We start from the raw sequence: 9,161 nt of genomic DNA, 5'->3' as shown, positions 1-9,161 counted from the left end.
ATACTTAAGGGCTTGTTTGGGAGTTGTGTTGAATTCTCAGTTAGAAAAATCCAACAACTTTTGTTTCCGGATTTCATTTTCCTTTGTTGTTAAGTAGTTTGTAATTTTTTGTTTAGATATATGAGGCTATTGCGGCCACTGTTTGCAATATGCCTATTGGAGTTCTTGAAAATCACTGCTTTCTGAATGAAATATGTAAAGCACAGTAGTCGGGAACTCCATTTTCCCAAAATAACGTGATTCAACACCAGAGAATTTCTGTGCTACAATATGTTATTCATCTTTGCATAGTCATAAATAAAGCAATTGAATACAGTACAAGAGCTAGTTGCTTAATAAACATAAGGGCTTTATGCTAGGATTTAAATGTGAAACAAATGTGACCAAAGATTACTTCTACCAGTGAATGGATCACAAGTTCATTTTTGTCTCAGAAACCACATTGAAATGCAGATTAGACATACATAAAACCAATATATAGTTATACAAATTGAAATTCACATTATACCAGTGCTTCAACCGAAGACATGACTCAAATCACCCCCTCAATCTAATCTCTTTCCTTTTCCGTCACAGTTGGCAATTCCTTTTCCCTTGCTAAAAATCATGTGTAATGATATGTCAACGCCTCGTTACTTGCTAATTCAAGCTAGCCCATCAAAGAGTCTTGGCAATTCTTCATATTCCTTGTCGAGTGCCTGATTGTCCAAAATTTCTTCCTCTCATTCTTGCCGATTACTGCAAATGAAACAAACTCGTCAAAAAGATGGACTCGAAGATGTAGTTAAATGATTGATTATACATACATAAACAATGCATATATTAATTTACTAGCTTACTGTGCATGCAAGAGTAACTATTCTACTAAATCCTTTTCCAGCATTCTGTTAATTCATTACAATAGCTATTGGGAGATCTGAGAAACTAGATCATTTGCAACCACAAAAAGGCCGTGCTAACTTTGGTCTACCCCTCCTTTTAACATGTTAAGCTGAAATGGCTTCAATCTTCTAAACAATAGCCTTGTCAAAACCATGTTTGAATTTTGATTTTCCCATTATACAACCTTGTATTCAATCTTAACAACCGATGCAGGAAATTCCATCTTGATTTTCCCATTATTCAATCTCAGCGTAGAAACTTATGCAAAGTATCGTGAACGACAAAGCTAAAATGTACATCCATCTTGATAAAACAACAAGAATTCTCATAATAAATGTAACTTACATAGACAAAGATAAATCAACATCCAAAATCCTAACTTGTATAGTGGGAAAACTTTCAAAATTCAAACATGGTAGTTATAAAAAACATTTTATCCAATCTCAAAATCCATGTCAAAAAACAATTTAACAAATTCTTACATTATCGCTAGGTGATGGAGGTATGGCTAAGGGGAGTGGGGCACCGGGGAAGAAGGAGAATGCGGCGCCAGGCGATGAGGTGAGTGCGGCTGTGATTCTGCTTGGGGTAGGAGCTTAGGGCAAACTGACATCAAATCGTGGCTGCCAATGGTGTAAATGTGAAGGATGCGATGTACGCTCTTCGTCGACGTCGGCTGGCGGTGACGGTAAGTGTGGCGGCCGACTTGGCTTTGGGAGAAATTGCGTCTGTACCAATGTCAATTTGGGATAAATGGGTAAACTATTTTGGGTTTCCCGGGGGTGGGTTGCCCGTTTGTTTTTTATCCAATTTCCTTTTAATTTTATTGTAATTTTAATGCCAAGTCAGCCATTTTAAATTCCTGTATGTTTTCTGTCAAATGCTTCTGGACCTATAGCGAAATCGTTGAAGAAATGGCAAAGAAGATATACGAAGGAAATATTTTGAGGTGAATAGTACGAAACCTGAAAACTAGTTTAGGACCGTGCGTCAAAACGACAATGACATAAATGAATAGTGAACCTAGAGTGCCTCTTTTATTTTAAGACTAGCCTTTGCTCGTGCAATGCACGCGTTACGTTATTTTAAAGGCAACGTAAGCATGTTAATTGTTAAAGATTAATGAAAGATATGTGTACTGATTGGATAAAGGCTAATGGGTAAATGTACATGTTAGGGTGTTGTATTTTAGACAATAGAAGAAAACGAGTATACAACATCAAAATGTAATGAATTATGCTGAGTTTGTAAGAGGTCAGATCTCTGATCTGTGGAGATATTTGTCTACATTCTTCCAATTGTTTTGCCCTCTATAAAGCGATATCATACTATTTCTTATGAAATGGAGTAACATGGTTCCCAGGAATCCAAGTTGTAGAACTATGCTTGCATCTTCCAAGTGGCATGGCAGGAGGAGATCATTTTTGGCCATGCAATTGAAAATTGTAGGAACCTCAAATACGTAAGAGATTATGAAACAAAATGGGATTCACAAATACAAGAATCCTACTTCATGCTGTCCTTAATAAAACAATTAATTGTATTAGCATAATTATAGTAGAATCAACTTTAAAAGAAAATTAAAGAAAACATTTGTAATGGAACTTCGAACATAATAAGACAATATCATTACCTCATGTCCATCATAATTTCACTGATTTGATTATCTTCAGCAGCATTTTTCTGAAGCATTTCCTATGAACCGGATAAGCAGTCACATGAATCTGCCTCGAACTAAAAACTGAGCGACATATGATGTCTAGTATTGGCATCTTCATAGCTTCGCACTCATTCACATACTTGTACATTTGGAAAATAATAAAATATGAAATTCAAATCAAAACAATAATAATATTAGCATTTTTAAAATATCTTCAAAATGTTTTGAGCAAAAATAACACACAAGCAGTCAACTGTAGTAATAATATAGACTTCTTTAGCCGAACAAAGCATATTAAATTGAACTTCATCAAGACTGAATCCATAATCTTCACTTATAACATTCATAAATCATGATGAGTTGCTAGTAAAAGAAAGTAACATTAGCAACTTAAATTATAGGAGCTCATCTAACCACTTCACCAATAAGAATTGCAAGATCCTCTAAATTTGTTCTCCTGCTATCCCCAAATCTAGGAGGTTTGATAGTACAATCCTACAATGCCCCATGCAATAGAACTTGAACCCTAAGATAAACATGACATGTGGTATTGGCACTTGGTAGTAGCACATCCAATAGAAATCAAAAAGTTCTATTGTATCTTCCTGTACAAAGATAAAACTGCACTATATGAAATTATAAATGACTCATAAATTACCTGAAGTTGAGCTTTAGTTAAAAATGCAAGTCTTATTTCTTTTACTTAAAATAAATCAGACTAGTGGATTGCACTCTTTCTCTGGTGCTCTTTTTCAAATGCTGTAGCAAGTTGATTGATCTCCTCTTCTAGTGATAAGAATCATAAGTCTTTGATAACACAACAATGGCTTTATATTTATCCTTCTGCAAGAATTATTTTCGAATAAATAAGAAGGCAGATCAAATATCTGATGACATGTTTCAGAAAACAATTATTCAAGGCCAGCAAATTGCTTTTGCACCTTCAGGTAAAGCCAACAAGGAGATTCGAGCAAACATACCATAGAGAAAAACTAAAAAATGACTGGCACTGCAGATACTCTAAGCATCCGTTGCCATGTCTCAAGAATCTGCTAATCCATTTAAATAACAAAAAATCACAAACAGAATAAGAGATGCATATAACGTATTTCTGCCTCCCCAAATTGATGCAAAATAGGATATAGAAACAAATCATTTACCAACTAAAACTAATTCACCAATTACCCTCTAATTGTTTATTTATCTTTTTGCAATAAAATATTCCTAAACAAAGAACTAAAATTGTTTCCCACCAAAGCAAAATACGAAGTTCCAAATAAACACGTACCTTCACATTCGAAGAAAAAATTGTTACAATTTTCTCGTAGCCAGCTTTCTTGAGATGGAAATTCATCCATTTAAGCAAGACGTTCTCTGGAGCTAGTCCCATAAGCTCTTCAATATCAAGAAATAATACAATCACTTCACTGAGTTGTACCAATTGGGCTGAATTCGAACTTGCACCTCTGGTAAGGATAAAAAGTGATACTATAAATTTATCAAGATTTGAAGAGATATCTTGTTAATTACGTTGTTGTTTTCTACAGATTGTACAAGCCGGAGTGTCTTTTTGAGGTTGAGATCAGCCAGTATTCGAATTTGAAGGGCCGCCAACAAATGCAATCTAAATTTAAGAGATCGAAAAAATGTCAACGAGAATAACTAAACTTACTTAACAATGTGCATCAACATATAAAACAATACTCATCTTTCCACTTCTTTTCTCCTTTCTTTGCTATAAAGAAGTTATAAAATGTTATAAACACTAAGGGTACTAACCTTTATAATTTGATAATTAACCAAAGTAGCAAATGAGTCTAAAAAGAATGAGAGATTTATAAATATTTGACAGGCAAATAATATAAATACTCTGCATGCTTATCAGCAATTTGTTGCATTCACTATTCCTTCAATAAGTTTTTGTTTAATTTAATTTTTTAAAGTCATAAAACGTAATCTTTTCAATTTTAATTAAATAATGTTTATTTTAAATTTTAATTATTTCGATTTAACTAAAAAAATTTATAATAACTTTTTTTTTCATTTCCTTTTTTTTTAAATCCTTTTTTACCTGCATTTACAATATAAAATGATATCATTTTCCTACATTAAATGGCAAAAACGACATAATTTTATTCCATTAATATGATAAATGATTGAATATATTTTATATATAATTATACAAAAATATTAATTATTTAATTAATAGTAATTAAATCTTGATCAATGTATGTTACATTCACTCATTATCTTAATGTTTGAGTTGAAATTATTTTTTTCAAAAATAGAAAAAAAAAAGACAATGACTAAAATCGAGAATCCTAATATTAAAGATTATCATTCTCAACTCCGCATCTAGATGGTATTCCATCTTGCAAAAATTCAAATGTTAGAATATTGAACAAGAGATAACGAAATAAAGCATAATTTTAAAAAAATAAATAAAATTGTAACTATCATTTTATACCAATATTAATAAAAAAAATAAATGATTTAACAAAATAAATAACGAAAAAAAGAATTGTAGGCAAAAATAAAAATATTTAAAAAAAAAGTTATTAGAAGTTTTTTAATTAAATTGAAATAATTAAAATATAAAATAAATTTTATTTAATTAAAATAAAAAAATTACGTTTTATCATGAAACGAAAATAATTTTAAATAGAAAGAAATTTATTTATAATATGAAGAAAAAACTTTAAAAAATTTTAAAAAAATAATAAAAACAAAATAAATTACAAAAAAAAAGTTACAAAAATTAGATAAAGAGTATATAATTATTATTTAATTAAAATTAATAAATTTAAATTTTATCATAACAAAAAAAATTTAATAAAATTTTAAATCAAAGAAAAATATGGAGAAATTTCACTCCACGAATGGAGAGCCCCTTTCCTTTCACGGAGAGGAATCTCTCCTTTAAAACTCTCCTTTTTCATGGTCCCACGAAGAGATTCTCTCTGTGGCATTTTATTTTTCATTTTTTCTTTTCTTAATTTGTTTTGTTTATATTATAAATAATTTTTTTTCAATTTAAAATTATTTTTAATTTTTTTATGATAAAAATTATTTTTTTTCAATTTCAATTAAATAATATTTATATAATCTTTATTCAATTTTTGTAACTTTCTTTTGTTTAATTAATTTTGTTTTTATTATATTTTTTTTGAAAATTGTTTTAAAATTTATTTTATCTTCATATTATAAATAAATTTTTTGATTTAAAATTCCTTTTAATTATTTTCATCAACTCCAAATCTAGATGATATTCCATCCTCAAAAAATTCAAACGTTAGAATATCGAACGAAAAATAATGTAACAAAGCATAATCTAAAAAAATTAAGCTAATCAAATTGTAACTGTCATTTTACACCAATACGAATAAAAAACTAAATGATTTAATAAATTAAAGAACAAAAATATTTATAGGCAAAAGAAAAAGTTATTAAAAAGTTTTTTAATTAAATTGAAATAAAAAAATAAAAATTAATATGATTTAATCAAAATTTTAAAAAATACGATTTATAATAAAACGAAAAGAATAAAAAAGAATTTTAAATCGAATAAAAAATTATTTATAATATGAAAAAAAAGAAATTCAAAAAGAATGAAAAAAAATAAAAACAAAACAAATCAAACAAAAGAAAGTTATGATAATTAAATAAAGAATATATAAATATTATTTAACTAAAATTAAAAAATTAAGTTTTATCAAAAGAGAAAAAAATTAAAAGGGAAAAGTGAATTCTTTCATCTTATTACACTGTAGCAATTTTTTTTTAATTTTTTTTATAATCATGGGAAGGAAAAACGACGTTGTGCTATCTTCAATTGTGTCTCTATTTTAACACGTCACTTCATTACTACAATAACTTTCACTGCAATATTTCTTCATTTTCACACATTACTTCACCTCATCCAATCTAATACTAATAAATAAAGAAAAGGAACTAAATGATTTAAAAAATTATTAAAGAAAAAAATTACAGGAAAAAAAAGTTATTATAAAGTTTTTTAGTTTAATTGAAATAATTAAAATTAAATATTATTTAATTAAAATTTTAAATCGAACAAAAATATTTATAATATTAAGAAAAAAGAAATTTTAAAACAATTTTCAAAAAAATAATAATAAAAACAAAGCAAATTAAACAAAAGAAAGTTACGAAAATTAAATAAATAATGTATAAATATTATTTAATTAAAATTGAAAAAATTAAGTTTTATCATAAAGAAAAAAGAATTAAAAAGATTTTTGAATCGAAAAAAATTTATTTATAATATGAACAAAACAAATTATAAAAAAGAAAAAAATGAAAAATGAAAAATGAAAAAAATTAAAATCATCTCCGTGGGACCATGAATGGAGAATCTCTCTCCTTTGAAAGGAGGAAATACTCCATTCATGGGAGAACTTTTTCCATATTTCTCTTCGATTTAAAGTTCTGTTTAATTTTTTTTTTGTTAGGATAAATTTAATTTTTTTAATTTTAATTAAATAATAATTATATATTCTTTATTTAATTTTTGTAACTTTTTTTATTTAATTTGTTTTGTTTTTATTATATTTTTTTTATTTTTTCTTCATATTATAAATAAATTTTTGTTCGATTTTTTAAATTTTAATTAAATAAAATTTAGTTTAAATTTTAATTATTTCAACTTAAATTAAAAAAATTATAAAACATTTTTTTTGCCTGTAATTTTCTTCTTTAATAATTTGTTAAATCATTTAGTTTCTTTTCTTTATTTATTAGTATTGGATTGGGTGATGTGAAGTAGTGTGTGAAAATGGAGAAATTTTGCAATGAAGGTGATGGTTGCAGTGAAGTGGCGTATGAAAATAGAGAAATGATTGAAAACAACACAATGTTGTTTTGCTCCCACGATTACAGAAATTGCTGCAGTGTGATAAGATGAAGGAATTCACTGTTCCTAACTACAGTAACTTTTCTTTCCATTCCTCTTTTTATATAGTAGGGATAAGTGATGTAGATTACTTTATATAAAAGAAAGGACCAAACCAATTTGCAACTAGTTCAATGTGAAAACCAATGTAACAAAAATGAATAGTTAATCTCATATTTTCTCTTTTAAGATAGCGAGGGATAAGAGAAGAGTGATGTAAAACATGCTACAGATCGAAATATGAAATTCTACGATCTCCAATTAGTGCTTTTTGTATCAATTTCTAGCTCAAATTTGGTTGGCCCTAGCCCCAACAGAGCTGTATTGAAGAATTTAGCAAGATGCTCAATGACAAAATGAAGGAGTGTTTGATTGACTTTATATTCCAAAAGAAATATCATTTTTTTTAATTAAAGTTCTTACTTTTGGAGTGTTATATTAATATTTTTTTATAAAAAATATTTTTCATAAGTTGGTCATGTCATCATGTTTTTCCTAAAAAAGAAAGAATATTTTATGTGGAGGGTAGGTTTTTAATTTTTAGACAATTCACGCTTCCCAAAAATTCAATTTTATGAAAACGTATAATATTGTTTAGGTTGAAAATTAAGCCAAACACATTTCATTGACAATTTTCGAATAAATAAGTTCTAAACAATTCAATTGTCTAGAACTTATTTTCTATGAATTGTTTAGAACTTATTTTCTAAACAATTCAATTGTCTAAATATTCATATGTGTAAATCACAGTGTGTATTTACAATTCGACAATATTTAATATCGTTAATTTAGAGACGTAGTTGCAAGAGCAAAGTTTTGCAAATTGTCTAGAACTTATTTTCTATGAATTGTTTAGAACTTATTTTCTAAACAATTCAATTGTCTAAATATTCATATGTGTAAATCACAGTGTGTATTTACAATTCGACAATATTTAATATCGTTAATTTAGAGACGTAGTTGCAAGAGCAAAGCTTTGCCAACTAAAATATATCCCCCCGAGCCAAGTGTAACATGCATGAAGTAGTTAGATCATTCTTCTATTCTTTTGCCTGGTGCAATTGGGCCATACTAGACTTAAACTAGAGACCTCGTCTGTGAAGTAAATCGTCGCACCACTAGTTGAAGAAATGAGTTTGGTGCAGGTGGCAAATGGGTGTTAGGGATGAAATTATGGATTGCAACCTTTTGTGTTTTTGCTAGTGGTTGCGAGTTGGTCATTGCAATATAGGATGCGAATTGATTCTTGCAAACGTATGATGGAGGACCGGTGATGGTGCCTACTACTATGGTGGGAGTGGGTTAGGAGAAAAAAAAATATATTTTTATTTTTCAATATTAATTTATCAAGGTGATGGTGGCGTTGTTGCTACCGTCAACATCAATACATAAAGATTATACTTGTGGAGGTCGTGTTTGATCGTGGGTGGAAATTGAGGTGGGCTGGTGAGTGAGTTTGGTTGGACCATTGGGGAAGATAAAATATTTGTTTTGTTGATGTTTTTAATGTTTGAACTAGTATTTATTTGTACTCTCTAAAAAAGCAATGAGACTTTCTTTGCAATTTTTTTTTTCTTGTTATGGTTAATCAGCCATTTTACATTGCTTTAACAGCTAAAGTGGAGCGAAGGACGAATTCTGTTACTCAATTGAAAGGTTGGGATGAATTTTGATTTAAAAACAAATATTGAGGATAGATTTGTTGCTTTA

The 9,161-nt window shown here is 28.3% G+C and overlaps 1 long non-coding RNA gene across 1 annotated transcript; it reads right to left on the bottom strand.

Annotated features, from left to right (window-relative positions):
* Window positions 1-407: 407 nt before the first annotated feature.
* On the bottom strand, window positions 408-1,663 carry LOC111395078. Its single transcript, XR_002702776.1, has 2 exons — window positions 1,365-1,663; window positions 408-738 (listed from the first exon to the last, which is right to left on the bottom strand). It is a non-coding gene; the product is annotated as an uncharacterized LOC111395078 (long non-coding RNA).
* Window positions 1,664-9,161: the final 7,498 nt, after the last annotated feature.

Source organism: Olea europaea, chromosome 1, assembly GCF_002742605.1.
Source record: "Olea europaea var. sylvestris chromosome 1, O_europaea_v1, whole genome shotgun sequence".
Taxonomy (NCBI): Eukaryota; Viridiplantae; Streptophyta; class Magnoliopsida; order Lamiales; family Oleaceae; genus Olea; species Olea europaea.
The sequence above is the reverse complement of the archived record's forward strand: the minus strand, read 5'-3'. Positions and strand labels throughout refer to the sequence as shown.